This window comes from Ahaetulla prasina, chromosome 2 (assembly GCF_028640845.1).
Source record: "Ahaetulla prasina isolate Xishuangbanna chromosome 2, ASM2864084v1, whole genome shotgun sequence".
Classification (NCBI taxonomy): Eukaryota; Metazoa; Chordata; class Lepidosauria; order Squamata; family Colubridae; genus Ahaetulla; species Ahaetulla prasina.
Genome location: NC_080540.1, coordinates 30,453,632 through 30,475,779, shown reverse-complemented (window position 1 = coordinate 30,475,779; position 22,148 = coordinate 30,453,632).

Here is a 22,148-nt window from a genome sequence, read left to right as displayed (position 1 = left end):
TGCTGGAGCCTAGCTTGTGGGATTTTAAGCATAACCTTACTAGCATGTGAAATGAGTGCAATGGTGCAATAGTTTGAACATTCTTTGGCATTGCCTTTCTTTGGAATTGGAATGTAAACTGACCTTTTCCTATTCTAGTTCCATCCATTTCTGGAGAAGAATGAGTTTTGCAATATTTCCCATCAGAAATTGTATTTGGACCAAAATGGAGACGTAGCAGCAGATCTGAATGTCATAAGCTGGGTGCCTCTTTTCAAGTGGAGTCCCATCGACAAGCAAATGGGTAGTTTTGAAAGACAGAGATTTATTATCAATAAAAAAACTCTGTCATGGCTAAAGTTGCAAAACAAGGTGGGAGAAACATTGCTGTCCTTTCTCTGTTTCTCAAAGCTATAGCAGAGGTCTCCAACCTTGGTCCCTTTAAGACTTGTGGACTTCAACTCCCAGAGTCCCTCAGCCAGCAAAGCTGGCTCAGGAACTCTGGGAGTTGAAGGTCCACAAGTCTTAAAGGGACCAAGGTTGGAGACCCCTGAGCTATAGGATCCATTTCAAGTTGGCTAAGCCTAATCATCAAGGTGGTTGACCTTTATTGAGATGTGAATGTGGGGAGCAGAAAACTCACAATTTTCGTAGACTGCTTGGAAGGCTTCAGTACTATTGATCATGGTGACCTTTACATGCTAATATATGGCGCACTATTTTAACCTGATTCTGCACTGTGCAATATGAGATGCTGGATGACTTTTAGGTTACAGGTCATGGCCCTTTTTTGCATCCTCTGTTGAGAGACGCCCTCAAGTGCCGACAATTGTGTTATTGATACATTCAGCTTTGTTCCTTGTTCTAAAATAGCAAAAGGAGAAGGTAATTCTGTTGAACGGTTCCCAAGTTCAGGTTTCAACTGAATCCAATGAAATTGAATCAGGACTGGATACACAGTTTTTTGGTCCCTGTATCAGATATGTCTTTGGATTCAGATTGCCGGTCCCCTGAAAAGGAAGGTCCATAATCAGTAATATGTTGGCCAGAATTAGCTATGGAATTAGCTTTGACCCCACTGGGATACAGCAACAGGTTACAGCTCATTTGAAGGAAGTCCAAGGCATTCTGTTCACCTGAAATTATAATGACTAGCCTGATGTGAGATAATGCCTTTAATCCAAAGAAAATACCTCCTTGATATTGGAAGTAACAAGGGACTATTTGAAAGGAAACATTATTTAGACTTAGCTTTTGACTTTTAAAGGCACGTGGTGGCTCGGTGGCTAAGATGCTGAGCTTGTCGATTGAAAGGTTGGCAGTTCAGCGGTTCGAATCCCTAGTGCCGCGTAATGGGGTAAGCTCCTGTTACTTGTCCCAGCTTCTGCCAACCTAGCAGTTCGAAAGCACATAAAAAGTGCAAGCAGAAAAATAGGGATCACCTTTGGCGGGAAGATAACAGCATTCCGTTCATCTCTGGCATTTAGTCATGCCAACTACATGACCATGGAGATGTCTTTGGACAGCGCTGGTTCTTCGGCTTTAAAAGAGAGATGAGCACCGCCCCCTAGAGTTGGGAACAACTGGCACATATATGTGAGAGCAACCTTTTGGCTTTTAAGAGGGCATTTCATCTGAAAATCTCTTGAATGCAATTGTTTACCTTCATTGTTAGCTACCTTAAGCCTCTCTGGGCAGAATGAAGTTCCAAATAATAAACATGGCTTACTGACATAAATAATTTTATGGCAGTTGATGTCACCTAATTGTAATTCTTCAATAGAAATGACTTGTTTTGAATATCCAGCTGGGCCTTAAAAATAACCTTTTCCAACAAACGATCGTACTCACATTCATCTCCTGCAGCAAAAGATGTTTTACTTTTTGAGGGACATGTTTTCAAGACCTCTTCCTCTATTGGTCTGACTACAGTTCTAGAAACTAGGCACTCAGTTTTAGTCTTATATAACTACTTGGCAAAAATATAAATTAAAGAAAAATATACAAATAAACAAAGACCATCTCCTTTAAGGTTGACAGCTCTAATTTGTAAGGACCTTTTCCTATTTATGTTAACTGGGAAACTATTTTAGACAACTTTCAAAAAGGGATAGCTTTCAATGTTTTATATTTGTTGTTGTTGTTGTTAGTTATGAAGTTTTGTCCGACCCATCGCAACCCCATGGACAATGTTCCTCCAGGTCTTCCTGTCCTCTACCATCCCATGGAGTCCATTTAAACTCATGTCTAGTGCTTCAGTGATGTTTTATATAGTCTTAAAGAAACCTTTGCAGATCCTACCACTTATCAGTTTCTTTCTTCATCACAGTTTTATTCTATTTTCATACATTTAATAGAATAAATATTTCAGAATAAATTTTATTCTAACATGAATACATCTTCCTAGTTTAAAATCATGGATATATGAAGAATAGTGGAATAAATTTCAATTCAGCCATGAGAAAATAACCACTAGTTGTTACTTAATGCTTAAACTTTTCTCAGTTCCATCCCTCTAAGTTTATTAAGTAGAAAAGTCCTTTATTTTAATATCGTATTCCAAAAGCAAAAGGGATGAACTCAATGAAGAACCAGTTAGTAATTGTATCTCTTGTAACTACTTGGAACTAGTTAGAGAGTTTGTCAGGTCCCAGATACTTCTACAGGGACTCTGGCATTTTGGTGGGAGGAATGAGGGGGAGGGATGGAGTGGTCTGTGTATGAAGTTTCTGTTTCTTGCATTTGTTGTGTCCTCCTCGCCTCCGTCTGAACGATGGCTTAATTAGCCGGCTCTTATCAGCTCTGGCAGCAAAAGAATCAGCGTCTGCCAAGAGCCCTTGATAGCTGCCAAGACGCTGGTGAGTCACAACCTTCAGTTGTAGTCAATCCGTGTATTTGCCTGATACAAAGAGACACACCAGCTCTGGCTGCCTTTTATATCCTGTAGGGTGTGGCTCCATGACTCAGCACTTCCTAGGCCTGCCCCTCCCCTGTTTCTGTCGTTCCCTTCTCTCCTGCCTACGAAACCTAGGATTGAGCCAAGCCTGATTGTTGTCAGCTGGGTCTGCAGGCATGGCCTGGGGGTGGGAAGAGTCAGGAGAAGGATGCCTCGTTATCTCTTTCACTTGGCTTGCTTCTGGCTCCTGGAGCTGATCCAGGGAGGCCGGTGCTTCCGAGGTAAGTCCCTTCTGACGGCCCTTCCCCCGCACTATCCAAATCACTTTCTGGCAGCAGGCCCAGCTCTGAGTCACTTTCTGGCAGCAGGCCCGGCTCCAAGGCACTTTCGGGCATGGGGCCAGGTTCAGGGGCGGGAGCCACAACAGCATTACTGTGTTAATCTCCACATGAAATCTCTGTTTCCCTGCAATGATATAGTGTGGGAGGGGTTTGGTTAGCATTGCTTTAAATAGCTGGTTTTAAGTGAGAAACTTCAGTTCTTGCCTAGATCTCTTGTTATCACAAACCTTCCAATAAAACATTCCAATAAAAGTTTGAAACTGCAGTTTCAAGAATCCTGCTTTCTTGGGAAGATTGGAGAGGCAAGACCTTACAGAGTTCAAACTTATCTAAGTGAAGAACGGACTCTCTTTGGCTAATGTTCATTTTGGCTTTTGTTTTCTATGGATGGTGAATCCTAACATATTTTCTTTGGCATTACCGTATATACTCGAATATAAGCCGATCCGAGTATAAGCCGAGGTCCCCAATTTTACCCCAAAAAACTGGGGTAAACTGGGGACTCGAGTATAAGCCGAGGGAGGGAAATGAGGCAGCTACCGGTCAGGGAAAGCCTCCCTCCCTCAGCCGAGAAGGCTGGCGGCTCCCCCGCCCCGCCCTCTCACTGCACCGGCAGGGCTTCCCTGTGCTAATGCAAAAGCCCGCCAAGTTTGCACCATCCGGTATAATGTGAAAAAAAGAAGAAAAAAAAAACACTCGAGTATAAGCCGTATATACTCGAGTATAAGCCGAGGGGACGTTTTTCAGCACAAAAAACATGCTGGAAAAACTCGGCTTATACTCGAGTATATACGGTAATTGTTTTTCTGCTTAGTCTTTGCCTCAGTCCAAATGTGTTGAAAAATGTCATCCTGGATTTGTCAAGCGGGCTCGAGTAGGAGAGCCAGTTTGCTGCTATGACTGTATTCCTTGTCCAGAGGGGACCATCTCCATGCAGGAAGGTGGGTGACACCATAGAAAAGAGCAGAACTTGGAGAAGTTAGATTCATCCAGAACATTTTTATGGAAGTGCAAGTTAAAACACAGATTGAAGCTCAACTGTTTTCTTCTTTATTTTGAAAGTGCAGAATATCTTATCTAAAGGGAAGAACAGCAACATGATCTTGAAAGAGGGGCTGCGAAGAGATAAGAGGGTTTGCCTATTAGGCAACCTATATTACTATCATATAAAATCTCTCTTCTGTTTTTAGTTCAGATGTTTCCTTCTATATTTTGACTCTCGAAAAATCAGATTTCTTTGAAACTTGAGGAATTATCTTAGTATACTTTTTGGAAAGTTTCTTGCAATGTACAGACCCATGAGGATCACTAGGAAGGTATTGTTAGTCTAGAATGATGTGCTGTGGACAGTTACGGGGACATCTCATTCCACCCATATTTCCATTGCTCCTGTTAGCCATTCTAGAATATTTCCATAACTAGCTTTCTCTGCCACCTTATTAGATTTCACAATATAGACATCCTCTAAATCCAGTTAAGAAGTGCCATCTTGCAGGACTCGGAAAGTGTATCTAGAAAGATTAACTAATTTATTATTAAACTCTAATAATATAGGTTCTACCCATTAACATGAAATCCTAAGACTTCCCCGAATTCCATAGATCTTAGCTATGTTTATATTAGTTAGTCACTTATTTAATACATTTTTATGCCACCCTTCTCCCCTATAAAGTGACTCTGGGAGGCATAAAAAGTACACACATGCACACAAACACACACATGCACACACATACATACAGATATGCATGTGTAAGAGTCTGTATGCGTATGTATAAAAATGATATTCTTATTACCTCTATTTTGGGGAGATCTTAAAACATGCATTTGGGATAATGTTCTTGGTATCCGATGTCCTAAGAAGCTACTTCTTAAAATGTGAATGGAGAGGTTGTTAAAAAAATATTCTTCTGGTATTCTCAGATATGGAAAAATGCAGCAAGTGTCCACCAGATCAATATGCAAATGAGGACCGAATACAATGTATCCCCAAAATTATAACCTTCCTGTCTTATGAAGAAAATCTGGGCATCATCCTGGTCTTTTTTGCGCTACTCTTATTCCTAACCACAAGCCTTGCTTTAATCATATTCATTAAATACCTGGAAACTCCCATTGTCAAAGCCAACAACCGAGACATCTCTTATATCCTCCTGGTCTCCCTCCTGCTTTGCTTCTTGTCTTCTTTCCTTTTCATTGGTCAATCAAGGAAAGCCACCTGCCTTCTCCGACAAACAGTTTTCAGCATCACATTCTCAGTTGCCATTTCTTCTCTCTTGGCCAAAACAATCACAGTAGTGATGGCTTTCCTGGCCACAAAACCAGGAAACCAAGTGAAGAGATGGTTGGGGAAGAGCTTGTCCAACTCCATCATCCTTTCTTGTTCTGCTGTCCAAATTATCATCTGCTCCATCTGGCTTGGAATTTCTCCCCCATTCCCTGATTTTGACCTCCACTCCCAGCCTGGACTGATCATCCTGCAATGCAATGAAGGCTATGTTGTCATGTTCTACATCACCCTCAGCTACCTGGGCTTCCTGGCTGCTATATGCTTCACGGTGGCTTTCCTGGCTAGAAATCTACCTGGAACCTTCAATGAAGCCAAGCTGATCACCTTCAGCATGCTGGTCTTCTGCAGTGTCTGGGTGAGTTTTGTGCCCACCTACCTAAGCACCAAGGGGAAATACATGGTGGCTGTGCAAATCTTCTCCATCCTGGCCTCCAGTGCTGGGTTGCTTGGCTGCATCTTCATCCCCAAGTGCTACATTATCATTCTGAGGCCGGATCTGAATACAAAGGAACAACTTACAACAAGGAGAAATGAAGAAAAGTGAGACAGAGAAATATTAAATCTCAACATTTCCCAACAGTCTACACTTAGAAAATGGTCCAAGCTGCTCTCCATTCATAAGTGAGCCAATGATTTTACTTGAAATAATTAAAGAGTGTTTGGAAGATGTTGTTCAGTAAAATACCAAGTATCCACTGAGAGGTGTTTTATATATTTATATATATATATATGTATATGTAGGTCTTTGGTTATTCAGGTTTTCTCCCATGTAAAATTGGAAGTGTCTTGGCAACATTTCGATGAAGTTCAAACCCCACTAGCAGTTAAAAGGAAGAAACAGTTGCGGTCACACATTGCTCCTAGAAGCACGAAGCTGAAGCCTGAAGATGACGAATGAGACTTCATTGAAACGTAGCCAAGACACTTCCAATTTTACGCGGGAGAAAACCCGAATAACCAAAAACCTATATACAAACACCCGCAAAAACCTCAGAAAACAAATATATATATATTTTCAAGGCACCATGTCTGTCCAGTGCCCTCAGCCTACATGAGTCCTAAGATGTTACATCCAGATCTCTGAAACATGACATTTGTGCAATGGGAATTTTGTTCATATGATAGAAATACATAATAGAATAGAATAGAATAGAATTTTTATTGGCCAAGTTTGATTGGACACACAAGGAATTTGTCTTGGTGCATATGCTCTCAGTGTACATAAAAGAAAAGATATCTTCATCAAGGTACAACATTTACAACACAATTGATGGTCAATATATCAATATAAATCATAAGGATTGACAGCAACAAGTTATAGTCATACAGTGGAAAGAGATTGTTGATGGGAACTATAAGACGATTAATAGTAGTGCAGATTCAGTAAAAAGTTTGACAGTGTTGATGGAATTATTTGTTTAGCAGAGTGATGGCCTTCGGGAAAAAACTGTTCTTGTGTCTAGTTGTTCTGGTGTGCGGTGCTCTATAGCGTCGTTTTGAGAGTAGGAGTTGGAACAGTTTATGTCCAGGATGCGAGGGGTCTGTAAATATTTTCACGGCCCTCTTCTTGATTCGTGCAGTATACAGGTCCTCAATGGAAGGCAGGTTGGTAGCAATTATTTTTTCTGCAGTTCTAATTATCCTCTGAAGTCTGTGTTTTTCTTGTTGGGTTGCAGAACCGAACCCGACAGTTATAGAGGTGCAAATGTCAGACTCAATAATTCCTCTGTAGAATTGGATCAGCAGCTCCTTGGGCAGTTTGAGCTTACTGAGTTGGCGCAGAAAGAACATTCTTTGTTGTCCTTTTTTAATGATGTTTTTGATGTTAGCTGTCCATGTAAGTGTGTGTGTGTGTTAAAATTCCATTATCTTAGTTGTGGTTTTTAGGGACAAGATCCTATCTATCTCCTGGGGCAAAGTCCAAGTCATCTTACTGCAACCAACTTGTCTATCCTTCCTCTAAACATTGGTTTTTGGAATTAGAAAAGTTAAATGCTTTATATACAAATTGTTTAATAGAAGGAGGAGGACCTGAATGTCACTGAATTTTTTTCTTTCAAAACAGAAAGAAAACCCTAACCCTGACCCTAACCCTGAAAGGGAATGAAAATATCACTTTAACAGTACGCAATAGTGTAAGATGCTTTTTTCACAGAAAAATAAAAAATAAAATCGATATAAAGATGGTAGTTTTTATGAAGAAGCAAGTGATTTCTCTTCTTGGAGATAGAAACAGGCATAGAAAGTATTTATCTTCTCATTACTTTCAGCCATTCACCTCTTCCTATGACACCTACAGCAAGGGAAGTATGCTATAGAACACAGGTGTCAAACTTGATTGGATCATGTGACATACTGTGACGTTGTCAGCCTCCGCTTTAATTTAGTGTATTTCTCCTACTAGATTATCTGACTGTTTTATTACCTTGTTAAAAGTTTGCTCTACGGAATGTCTTACATGCTTTATGGAGGAGGGGGGAGGTTTTCACTGTTCCCAGCATCGGCTGACATTGCATGTGTGGGAGAGGGGAAAAGCCTTTTTTAAAATAGATGTTTGAATTGTTTTGGCGCGTGAACGTAACGGCAGCTGCTGACTCCACATTCCATCCAGAAGATTGACAGAGGGAGAATATCGGAAGTGAAACTACACGTGGCTGAGGAGGAAGAAGACATTGGACTATTTCTGTATTGACCTCTAGTAGGGGGAGGGTTCAGGAGAGAATATGACTCTGGGGTTTAGATTTACTTCCAGTTCCAGCTTTGCTTTTACTGCATCCAGACTTGTATGATATAAATTACCAATTTCTTCAACATGATGGAGTTGGGTTTTTATTTTCTCAAACACTGATCTGGGGCAGGCTGACAGACGTATTGTGATGTTTTTTGCCTTTGGGGTGGGTGTGGCTTGCATGTGATGCATCCAGCCCTCAGGCCACCAGTTTCACAGGCTTGCTACAGAATGTTATGGACATACCTGTAGGAATTTGCAGGTGGCCAACATGGTCCCTTTGATGACAATGAAAAGGTGCTTCTACCTTCCACAATTTGTAGTTATGATCACTTACCTCATCAGCTGAGAGCAAGTCCAGCACAGCATCGTAAGTCATTCTGAAGTTCAAATAACTATCATTGAGATTGCAACCCCAGGTGGATGTTGGGAAAAGTTGGAGATCTCGGTTGATGTCAGGAAATTGTTATTTGCCTAACTAGTTGGCCAGGCAATATATAAACTAACTATGTATGTTTGTAGAAAGGCATGATATTGCTTTAAGGCTGTGCTGCATCATGCAAGCATCCTGATTGGTTGAACTCTGTAGCCAATGTATAAAAGGAAGACTAAATTATGGCTTGTTTGGGGATCTACAGGGACGCTACAGCATTGTAAACTGAAGACATGCTACAACTGTATATTTGAGCTTTATGATCATTGCTTGATCATGGCTAGTTACTGATTCCTCAAGATACTGACTGTTGTGAATTGGACTGTGTTTTACTAAACTGAAAGAAGACCTTGTTTGTTTTGCAAGTCTACATTGGTAAGAAGACTGACAGACTGACTTTATATGTGTATGACCTGGAATTGTTTTTGGACTATGACTTTGCCTTTTCCTTAAAAGTAAAGGAATATCAAACCCCAATTTGTCTGCAAGTGACTGTTATTGTATACAATCAGTCTCAGTCGTTTTCATGCGTAGGGTACTCTGCTCAACAGTCCACAATCTTGGTTGTGAACCCAGATTACCCTTAACATTTGATTTCAGTTGCCCTAAAGAAATGAATGGACTTTCCAGTAGTAGGTGAATCCTTTTTCTGGGAATATAGGAGCATTATGCATTCATCCTTCATTTAGTCAATATAAGATATTTCATTTCTGCTAGTACTTTTATTCACTATGGTAGTCCTTTGGGTTTGAAGAAGAATAGTTGTGCACTTCATGTGGCTTGGCTCTGCAGTCCAAGCTTGGAGGTTCAGAGTCTACTACAAGGAGGGCACTGAAAGTCTATTGTTATAGAATAGAATAGAATAGAATAGAATAGAATAGAATAGAATAGAATAGAATAGAATAGAATAGAATAGAATAGAATTTTTTATTGGCCAAGTGTGATTGGACACACAAGGAATTTGTCTTGGTGCATATGCTCTCAGTGTACATAAAAGAAAAGATACCTTCATCAAGGTACAACATTTACAACACAAATGATGGTCAATATATCAATATAAATCATAAGGATATTAGCTGTGGGTGTTAATCGGTGACACCATACAGGGTTTTCTATCAATTTTGGGTGGTGCTTGTCTTTAAAGCTGGTGGAGGCTGTATAGCACAGGGCTTGCCAGATGCTCTGTCAGCAGCAGCAGCAGCTTCTGGTTCCCTTGACTGGATGTCATAGTGGCTTAGGGTTTCGTTCACAGACTCATCCCAGCTCTTGCATGGTGGATGTTTGGGTATCTACCCAAACTCGAATAGAGCAGCTGGCAAGGTATTAGGCAACCATCCATTCTGATAACTTGTCCCCCTCCTCCTATTTCAGTTGGGCTCTGATAATCTAAAAATGAGCTGATTAGATGTGGATCCTTGAAGAGATATTTTTACTTTTGATAAGTGGCTTCTTTGCCCACCAGATAACTTGGGCAAAACAAAGCAAATCAAAAAAGCATTTCATAAGGGGGAGAGGGTCAAGTGTATTTATAGGGTATAGAAACAAATGGAAAGGAAATGATTGAAGAATAGAAGACATTTTTTACATGTGAGACTTTAATGTTTTATTTATTTAATCATATTTATATACCGCCCTATCTCCCGAAGGACTCAGGGCGGTATATGTTCTTTCTGTGCCAACTCAGCTCAAACTGCCCAAGAAGCTGCTGATCCAATTCTACAGAGGAATTATTGAGTCAGTCATCTGCACCTCTATAACTGTCTGGTTCGGTTCTGCAACCCAACAGGACAGACACAGACTTCAGAGGATAATTAGAACTGCAGAAAAAATAATTGCTACCAACCTGCCTTCCACTGAGGACCTGTATGCTGCACGAGTCAAAAAGAGGGCTGTGAAAATATTTACAGACCCCTCACATCCTGGACATAAACTGTTTCAACTCCTACCCTCAAAATGACACTATAGAGCACTGCACACCAGAACAACTAGACACAAGAACAGTTTTTTCCTGAACACCGTCACTCTGCTAAACAAATAATTCCCTCAACACTGTCAAACTATTTACTAAATCTGCATACTATTAATCTTCTCATCATTCCCATCACCAATCTCCTTCCACTTATGACTGTATGACTGTAACTTTGTTGCATGTATCCTTACAGTTTATATTGATATTGATTGCTTCCTGATTGCTTATGTGTACCCTATGACTATTATTAAGTGTTGTACTACCCCAGCCCCGGGTCATCACAGCCCAAGCCCAGGCTACTAGCCAGTAGGACACCACACAAACCAATGAGTTCCAACAAGACAAATATACAACAATTAAATAAGATGATAGATAGATAGATAGATAGATAGATAGATAGATAGATAGATAGATAGATAGATAGATAGATAGATAGGTGGGTGGGTGGGTGGGTGGGTGGGTGGGTGGGTGGGTGGGTGGATGGATGTATATGATAGATAGATAGATGGATGGATGGATGGATGGATGGATGGATGGATGGATGGATGGATGGATGGATATGATAGATAGATAGATAGATAGATAGATAGATAGATAGATAGATAGATAGATAGATAGATAGATAGATAGATGGATGGATGGATGGATGGATGGATGGATGGATGGATGGATGGATGGATGGATGGATGGATGGATGGATGGATGGATGGATGGATAGATAGATAGATAGATAGATAGATATAGATGATAGATAGATATAGATGATAGATAGATAGATAGATAGATAGATAGATAGATAGATAGATAGATAGATAGATAGACAGACAGACAGACAGACAGATAGATACAAGAGCCTTCATTGCATTGCAGGATGATCACTCCAGGCTGGGAATGGAGGTCAAAATCAGGGAATGGTGGAGAAACTCCAAGCCATGAGTGACCATGAGTAAGGACCCTTCATCTAGAAACTGGTGCAATTGGCACACAATATGAACCTTTTAGCCATAACTGCTACTTCCTCATCAATTCTGCAGATTGTTCACCAGGTCTCTCAGAGGCAGAGCAATCCCATCCAGCACCAAAGCCCAAAGCCATTCAATCTTGCCAGGGTTCAGCTAAAGCCTTTCTTTGTTCCCTATCCACACTCTGACAGTTTACAAGCACTGAAAAAAGAAATATACAGCATCACTATATTTGCCATGGGCAGAAAAAAACAAAATTGAGCCTCACTAATCTACTGAAGATATTTAATCCCATTGTGAGGGATGAGATCATTCAGTGGCTTCAGGTAGATGTTGAAGAGAAAATACTCAAAATATTAGGGGCCAAGGACAGGACCTATTCTCCCGAATTACCACTCCCTGGTATCAACCCCAGAGAAAGGTGAAAAACTAGAAAAACCCTGTGCAACCCTCCTACAATCCTCTGAACTGTTTGAGAAGGTCAGTGGTATTGAAGGCTACAGAAGGTCAAGCGGGGCAAGGATGGATGCACAATGTCCATCGCACCCTCGTCAGAGGTCATGAAAAGAGTGATCGATGTCATTTCGACCCCATACCTGTGCCTGAATCCTGACTAAAAGGGATTCAAACAATCTTCTTCCGAGGTTCCTCTGAAGTGGTGCACAATTACTCGTTCAACCACCTTCTCCAAAAAGGGAGGTTAGATCTGGATGATAATTGATTGGTATGGTGGGGTCCACAAATGTTTTGAAACCAAATATCTTTAAGAGGAAATGGAATGATCCTTTCACCCAAGGAATATTAACCACCACAAGGTCCCGCTCACAAAAACACACTTCAGGCCACTTTAACAAGGCAGGAGCGGGATGGTTTCAAAGAACTCATGGTCCTGTGAATCCTGTCCACTTCCTGAAGCTAAGCAGGTTGAAACCATTCCCAGATAAGAGAGAAAGACTCCTCCCAAGCATCCAGAGGCATCTCCTCTGGACTTGCAACATGGTTGGTTTCCAGGTATGAGTAAATCTAAGTGACTTTGTCTGACAGATGATGACAAATTCCTCCAAACACCCCTGCAAGAAATTCTCTTGAGCCCCTCCATCCAAGAGGGCAGGGGTGAAATCCAGCAGGTTCTGACAGGTTCTGGACAACCAGTAGCATAAATTTTGAGTAGAATAGAATAGAATAGAATTTTTTTTTATTGGCCAAGTGTGATTGGACACACAAGGAATTTGTCTTGGTGCATATGCTCTCAGTGTACATAAAAGAAAAGATACGTTCATCAAGGTACAACATTTACAACACAATTGATGGTCAATATATCAATATAAATCATAAGGATTGACAGCAACAAGTTATAGTCATACAGTCATAAGTGGAAAGAGATTGGTGATGGGAACTATGAAACGATTAATAGTAGTGCAGATTCAGTAAATAGTCTGACAGTGTTGATGGAATTATTTGTTTAGCAGAGTGATGGCCTTCGGGAAAAAACTGTTCTTGTGTCTAGTTGTTCTGGTGTGCAGTGCTCTATAGCGTCGTTTTGAGGGTAGGAGTTGAAACAGTTTATGTCCAGGATGCGAGGGATCTGCAAATATTTTCACGGCCGTCTTCTTGATTCGTGCAGTATACAGGTCCTCAATGGAAGGCAGGTTGGTAGCAATTATTTTTTCTGCAGTTCTAATTATCCTCTGAAGTCTGTTTTTCTTGTTGGGTTGCAGAACCGAACCAGACAGTTATAGAGGTGCAAATGACAGACTCAATAATTCCTCTGTAGAATTGGATCAGCAGCTCCTTGGGCAGTTTGAGCTTACTGAGTTGGCGCAGAAAGAACATTCTTTGTTGTCCTTTTTTAATGATGTTTTTGATGTTAGCTGTCCATTTGAGATCTTGCGATATGATAGAACCTAGAAATTTGAAGGTTTCTACTGTTGATACTGTGTTGTCAAGTATTGTGAGAGGTGGAAGTATGGAAGGGTTTCTCCTAAAGTCTACCACCATTTCTACGGTTTTGAGTGTGTTCAGTTCCAGATTGTTTTGGTTGCACCACAAGGCTAGTCGTTCGACCTCTCGTCTATATGCGGATTCGTCAGAGTATAGCATTCGTCAGAGTATAGTCGGATAGTTCAGAGAACCAGCAAATACCACCTCTGGCTGGCCCCAGAGTGGGATGGGAATGGAGATTTTGCAATATCCTTCCCCTGCCACACCCACCAAGCCACGCCAACCAAATCGGTAGTAAAAAAAAATTGGATTTCACCACTGCGCTTATGTAAACTGAAACAGGACCTAGGGGTAGCTATGTGAATACACAAAAAGGGTGAAAAACTATTTCTGTACTAGTACAAGTTAGGCCTTAATAGCAGCTGTAACTTGGGATGGCCTGTGTTTGTCCTTTCCTGAGCAGAAACAATGCTCCACATATCCCTTATCTTCTTTCAATCAGCCCCTCCATGATCCACAAAGAGAGATGGGATTCTTAAGAGGGAAAAGTCACATGGACATATCTGATGTAACATCTCAGCCAAATGACTTTATTCCAAGCAGTCACCAAGGTTTTAGGCAGACAAAGTAGAACATATATAATTAGTATATAGCAGGAGTGAAATGCTCCTGATCCAGTAGCAATGGCAGCGGGTGGTTCGGAGAACTGGTAGCAAAAATTCCTCCCCCCACCCCACCCATGCCCAGCTGATCCACGGGATCTCAGAGGTTTTTTTTTGTTTTTTTTTACTTTTAAAAGCAATTTTTCTTCAGCCAAAAAAATGCTTTTAAAAGTAAAAAAAAAAAGCCTCTGATGATTGTGGGGCTCATTCTATCCCTCTGTTTATGCAGCCTAGAACTATGTTGGCTTTTTTGGCAGCTGCTGCACACTGCTGGCTCATATCTAAATGGTTGTCCACTAGGACTCCAAGATCCCTCTCACAGGTACTACTGTTGAGCAAGGTACCACATATACGGTACCTGTGCATTTTGTCTTTTTTGCCTAAATGCTTTTAAAAGAAAACAAAAGCCTCTGACAATCAGGCAACTCAGCTGGGATCATCAGAGCCTTTTAAAAGCATTTATTTACAACCTCTTCGGCCCACAGAGGTTGTAGAAAAAATGCTTTTGAAAGTAAAAAAAAAATTGGCCATGGCCACCCAGTCACATTACCCCCCACCAAGCTATGCCCACAGAACCGGTAGTAACAAATTTTACCTTTCACCATTGATATATAATAACATAACATAACAACAGAGTTGGAAGGGACCTTGGAGGCCTTCTACTCCAACCCCCTGCCCAGGCAGGAAACCTTACACCAAATAGAATGAGACTATTGCCTTATACACTGTAAGCCGCCCTGAGTCTTCGGAGAAGGGCGGGATATAAATGTAAACAAAAAAAAAATCTCAGTCAGATGGTTATCCAACATTTTCTTAAAAATTTCCAGTGTTGGAGCATTCACAACTTCTGCAGACAAGTCGTTCCACTTATTAATTATTCTAACTGTCAGGAAATTTCTCCTTAGTTCTAAGTTGCTTCTTTCTTTGATCAGTTTCCACCCATTGCTTCTTGTTCTACCCTCAGGTGCTTTGGAGAACAGCCCGACTCCCTCTTCTTTGTGGCAACCCCTGAGATATTGGAACACAGCTATCATGTCTCCCCTAGTCCTTCTTTTTATTAAACTAGACATACCCAGTTCCTGCAACCGTTCTTCATATGTTTTAGCCTCCAGTCCCCTGATCATCTTTGTTGCTCTTCTCTGTACTCTTTCTAGAGTCTCAACATCTTTTTTACATCGTGGCGATCAAAACTGGATGCAATATTCCAAGTGTGGCCTTACCAAGGCATTATAAAGTGGCACTAACACTTCACGTGATCTTGATTCTATCCCTCTGTTTATGCAGCCCAGAACTGTGTTGGCTTTTTTAACAGCTGCTGCACACTGCTGGCTCATATCTAAATGGTTATCCACTAGGACTCCAAGATCCCTCTCACAGGTACTACTATTGAGCAAGGTACCACATATACGGTACTGGTGCATTTTGTTTTTTTGGCCTAAATGTAGAACCTTACTTTTACTAATAGTACAAAACATGAAAGATGGAGGAGATGGACCTTTCCCAATGGCCTCTGTTCAAAAGCATAAAAGAGAAGATACCATCCAGAAGGACATCAGAAGTCTTTCATGTTGGGGTTGAACTCTCATATTTCAACATTGATTTCTTAATATGTCCCAGTAGCAAAAACCAGAACAGTGCCTTAGGTGTGAAACCGTAATTTTTCACTTGTGTTATTCTCCAGCTGCCCCTCTACACATGGACCTCTCAAAGGACTTCAAGATCCCCAGAGGAAAAATAGCTTCTCACTGTGATTATCACCATCCCTGTCTTTGGGACCTCTTCTGCACCTTCTCCAGTGATGTCAACATCGGTAGCAACGTGGAAGGGATCTTGTATCAGAAAAGGATAAATACCTCTAATGCTGGATATTTTGTACAACATTTAGGACAGACAGAGAGGTTGTGCTCTTGAATGTGCCATTCTCTCCTTTCCAGGTGAAGCTCAGTGGGTCTCACTGACACTTCCATCTTGTGAGTGTGCTTTGAATTTTTCCCCAACTCTTCTTGTTGTTTAGAAACAGAGAAGTGGCTGATTCCTCCCAAGGAGAAATGGACCTCCTGCTTATACTTCTGATGTTTCAGCTGACCCAGAGCTATTCCGGCAGGCTAAAAACCAAATGCCCCCCAACTTTGAAGCAGCGGGAAAGAGGAAATCCATGGAACTATTATGGGCCTGGAGACCATATCATTAGTGTGATTGAAACAGCAACAAAACCTTCACTTGAGCTGCTACAATTCAACGGGGCTCGCTATATTTCTTCCCTGTAAGTCATTCAGTGTGATGGAGTTGCATTCCCTCCATTTGCATGTCTAACACTCTCCTTCCTTTCTTCTTATTTCCCTGGTTCCTGAATTTTAGGATATTTGGTAAGCTTTTGGAATATTTAGATTTATCCTCTCTTGCCTTGTTGTGTATTAGACTCAAATGCAGGGATGGGACAGAAGAAACCCTGAAAGAACATGAGAAACACAGAAGCCCAGAGGATCTTCTCCTACTCTTCCAGTCTTGACTTCATCACTTAAACACTCTTGTTTATTTTATTTAAGAATTGTAGTTGTCTCTGCCAGCTCCTTACAGGATGATTTCATTTTAGAATTGCTTTGCTGACTAACTTATTGATCCATGCTCTGGCTTTTATGGTGGTTCTGCTTTAATGATTGAATTGTTTTGAATCCCGGTTATTGGACAAGTGAGTATAAGTGCTACTGCAAACAATGATATATTTCCGAATATTAACCCCAGTAGATGATTATATCCGCCCCACCTTCTCAACACTGACAAAAATAAAATGATGGGTGGCTCTTATTTGTCTCTGGTTTTGGATCAGTATTCATTTATGACTTATTAGGCTTGTAGAGACAAAAAGAAATAAATTAATAGATATATTTTGTTGTTGCTATTGATGATAATAACCTGAAAATACTTGTACAGGGCTAGACGTATTAATCTGGGAGGAATGCTACCCTTCATTCTCCCCATTCAAGTGGTCAACAAGAATACCCGGATCCTGCACAATCTCACACTTGGATACAATGTCCATGACAACTATTTGAACACGCTACGCACTTCTGATGCCGTGCTGGACATTCTCTCTCCTGGAAAAGCCAATGTTCCCAACTACAGCTGTGGAAGGAAGGATAATCTTCTGGCTGTTATTGATGGAGCTTACAGGGAAATTTCCACACAGATGTCAACATTAATAGGCACCTACAAAGTTGCACAGGTTAGTGTGTGTGTGTTTCTCTACCTGGTAAAGTGAGTAGGGTGGCTGGGTGACAAATCCAACCATATTTTTGTCTGGAATTCAAGAGCTGCTTCTCATCATGGCTATTTTACCTACAGCTCACAAAACACCTATGCCTTATGGATCATAGTGACCACTAGCATTAATTAACTGTTAAAAGATTGCAGGCATATTAGCCAATTTATTAGCTATTTAATCTGCCCATGATCACATTCATCAGAAAAGGTTTAAAGATACATTAAGCCCCTGGAAAGGATATCTTACTAGCTGAACTATTCAGAAACATGCTGATTGGTAGAACCTCCCTTGGCAGGCTGTTTATACACTTAAATAATCCATGCCAAGTCTCTATCTATATCTCTATCATAATCTCTACTCTCTCTCTCTCTCTCTCTCTCTCTTATCTATCTATTTATCTATCTTCTATCTATCTATCTATCTATCTATCTATCTATCTATCTATCATCTATCTGTCTATCTTCTATCTCTCTCTCTCTATCTATCTATCTATCTATCATCTATCTGTCTATCTTCTATCTCTCTATCTATCTATTATCTATCTATTTATCTATCTTCTATCTATCTATCTATCTATCTATCTATCTATCTATCATCTATCTGTCTATCTTCTATCTATCTATCTATCTATCTATCTATCTATCTATCTATCTATCTATCTATCTATCTATCATCTATCTATCATCTATCATCTATCTATCATCTATCTATCTATTTATCTACTATCTCTCTATCTCTCTATCTTCTCTCTCTCTCTCTCTCTCTCTCTCTCTCTCTCTCTCTCTCTCTCTCTCTCTCTCTCTCTCTCTCTCTCATCTAGCTAGCTAGCTAGCTATAATATGTGTTCTCTGTAGTTATCATTATCTTTGTTTTCTTTATGTTAAAGTGAAGTTCAGAGTTTTCACTTTCATCTTTGATTCTCATGATTAGCCACTCCATGTCCTCCTTGCTTTTTGCAAGCAATGTTGTATCATCTGCATATCGGAGGTTGTTGAGATTCCTACCACCAATTTTAACCTCAGTGGTAGATTCCTCCAAATGTGCATTTCTCAGAGTGATTTCTGTGTACGTGTTGAATTATATAGGTGACAGGGTACAACCTTGTTGAGTGCCCTTTTCAATACTGAACAGTTTTGTGCCTCCACATTCCATTCTTTCAGTGGCTGTCTAATCAGAGTACAATGACAGGATAAGCTGGATGTAGTATGATGATATTCCCAATTCTTTGAGGCAGTTCCAGAGCTTGTCATGGTCAACGCAATCAAAGGCTTTTGGGTAATCAGTGAAGCACATGTAGAGGTCTTTTTGGTTTCTTTTGCATTTTCCATTATCCAACATAGATTGGAAATATGATCGTGTGTTTCTCTTTCCTTCCGAAATTCTGCTTGTACATCAGACAGTTCCCTGTTGGTGGGTGGATTCAGACATTGCTGGATTATTTTCAAAAGGATTTTACCCATGTGATATCAAGACTATGGTTCAGTGGTTGGATCATTCTTTTGTTGGTACCTTTCTTTGGCATAAATATTGACTTTTTCCATTCTTTTGGCCATTGACCAGTCTTCCATACACTTTGGCAAAACACTGTCAGTGCTTCTGTTGGCACTGGTCTCAGTGACACTGTAGAATTCCATCAACTCTGGTGGCTTTGCCGTTGGGCAACTACTTATGTGCCCACGCTACTTCAGTATATCTGGTTTCCATTTCTATTTAAATGCAGAAAAACCTAAGCATCTTAAGGTGGCATTTACCTGAGCAAGACTTGAGAAACTGGAAATGATTGTTAAATATGGAAGATTTAACCAAGTTCCTTATAATGAACAGACTGTCAGCCCTGGAAGTCATTTTTTCTTTGGAGCTTTAGGGCTGCCATATTTAGTGCCTGGGAAAATGGGAGCGGGGATTGCGAGGAGTCGGTGGAGTGTTAGCCATAACAACATTCCTTTCTCTGAGAGTCAAGGACATTTGGCCTGCACCTGGATGGGAGTGATGGGGGGATATCTTTAGTTGGGACGGTGAAATGATTGGGCCATGTGTTGGACTTGTGGTTGCAGGGGATGGATCTTTGATTTTCTTTTGGGTGGGGAAAACCCGGAACTCTCAGATTTGGGTTTTCCCAGATGTGCCAATATGACATCTCTAATAAAATGGAACTTTGAGGAATTGCTAGCCTTGGAGTTTTTATTTGTTGGAGGTGTTACTTGGAACCTTGACACAGACTTTTATTTGTGGAACTCCAGAGATAGCAGATACACAGTATAATATTTATTATTTGAATGTCAATTCTCTATGAAAGAGACAGAATAATATCTTGAACTGTGCATTAGACCAACAATCTTCTTGAATTGTTGTATTAAAACCATATATTTTCTGTGAGGTCAGAATTCAAAAAATACATGTAATATTTGTTTCTTTGTATATTTATTTATTCATTAAATGCTGCCCATCTCACTGATACTGCAACTCTTCTTTATTGGAACAAGATAGTCAAGTTGAGATCTGCGTATGTGGATCATGATTGCAGTAAATTTTATCCCTGATACAGAAATATGATTTGCATTCTTTATACCCCTCACATCCTGTAAAATATTTACAGACCCCTCACATCCTGGACATAAACTGTTTCAACTCCTACCCTCAAAATGACACTATAGAGCACCGCACACCAGAACAACTAGACACAAGAACAGTTTTTTCCCGAACGCCATCACTCTGCTAAACAAACACTCTGCTAAATTCCCTCAACACTGTTAAACTATTTACTAAATCTGCACTACTATTAATCTTCTCATCATTCCCATCACCCATCTCTTTCCACTTATGACTTTACGACTGTAACTTTGTTGCTTGTATCCTTACGATTTATATTGATATTGATTGTTTCCTGATTGCTTATTTGTACCCTATGACTATATTAAGTATTGTAAGTGAAGGTATATTTTCTTTTATGTACATTGAGAGCATATGCACCAATACAAATTCCTTGTGTGTCCAATCACACTTGGCCAATAAAGAATTCTATTCTATTCTATTCTATGCTATGCTATGCTATGCTATGCTATGCTATGCTATGCTATGCTATGCTATGCTATGCTATGCTATGCTATGCTATGCTATGCTATTATTCTATTTACTAACTTTATATTCTTTTATTCTATTTTCATATATGGTCTTGTTAAGGTTATGTGTTTTATATTCTGTATTGTAATATGGTCTAAGGGCTTATCAACAATAAAATATTCTAACATGTAGATGAGAACCAGGTTGGATATATTAAAATCTAATGTTTTAGACTTGATTTGACCCCAAATATATCATGATATTCTTTATTGCTTTTTCAGGTCACTTGTAGATTTGTTCCAGAGGCTCTGAGTGATAAAAGTCAATTCCCTTTTTTTTACCGGATGGCCCCCAAAAATGGGGTCCAGTACCCAGCAATTGTCCAACTGCTCCTTCATTTCAGATGGACCTTGATTGGTCTCTTTGCTTCAGACACAGAGAATGGAGAACATTTCATGAGGACTTTTACTCCTTTGCTTGTCAGGAATGCAATTTATGTTGTTATATCACAACAGTTGTCAATGTCCAGACCTACAGACCCCCTCAGGGATGCCCTCTCTAAGTGGAGACAAGTCAATGTCTTTGTTTTCTTTACAGATTTTAGTACCATGTTGGATGGAATTAGCCATGTCCATTTCATACTTGAAGACTTGCCAGGACCCATGGAAGGCAAAGTCTGGATCATCACACTCTTTGGGAAATTGCCAATGAAACATCACAGATTTTACAAATATGTCCATAGTATTTGGAACTTTTATATTCAGGAAAGGGGGAAGGAAAAATCCTTTCAACCATTTATCTTTGTGGAACCCCAGTTTGAAGATCACTCTTTTCACTGCTCTTTTTCAAGACACATCTTTTCTGTGAAAGGTCGGAGGAGATGTACCCAAAAAGGGCCACTGGAAAGCCAAAAGAAAAGAAGACGTTTAGAAATTGATCCCCGTGCTTACAGTGTCATTAAGACTCTGGCCCTTGCCTTGAGGGCTGCATATTCCTCCAAATCCAGAAGGAGAAAGAAGAAAGATGTAGAGAGTCTGTGGGCTCCAGGTCTGCAGCCATGGCAGGTATGGGATCCTGACAAGGATATACATTAAACCGAGTTTCTTTGGAGAAGTAATCTAAAGAGAAGTAAAAGAACCATCTAGATTTGGCCAATTCTATTACTCAGGGCATAATTTTCTGAAGGGTGGGAACTATGACAAGCATATTTTGATTTTGAACACCCCTAATTGTAAAAGGGACGGGTGGTTCAGTGGCTAAGACACTTAGCTTGTCGATTGAAAGGTCGGCAGCTCAGCAGTTTGAATCCCTAGTGCCGCATAATGGGGTGAGCTCCTGTTACTCTTGTCCCAGCTTCTGCCAACCTAGCAGTTCGAAAGCACATAAAAAATGCAAGTCGAAAAATAGAGACCAGCTTTGATGGGAAGGTAACAGTGTTCCATGTGCCTTTGGCATTTGTTTAGTTATGCTGGCCACATGACCACAGAGACGTCTTTGGACAGCACTGGCTCTTTGGCTCTGAAACGGAGATGAGCACTGCCCCCTAGAGTCAGGAACGACTAGCACATATGTGCGAGGGGAACCTTTACCTTTAATTGTAAAAGAATGTATGCATTTTAAATGAATTC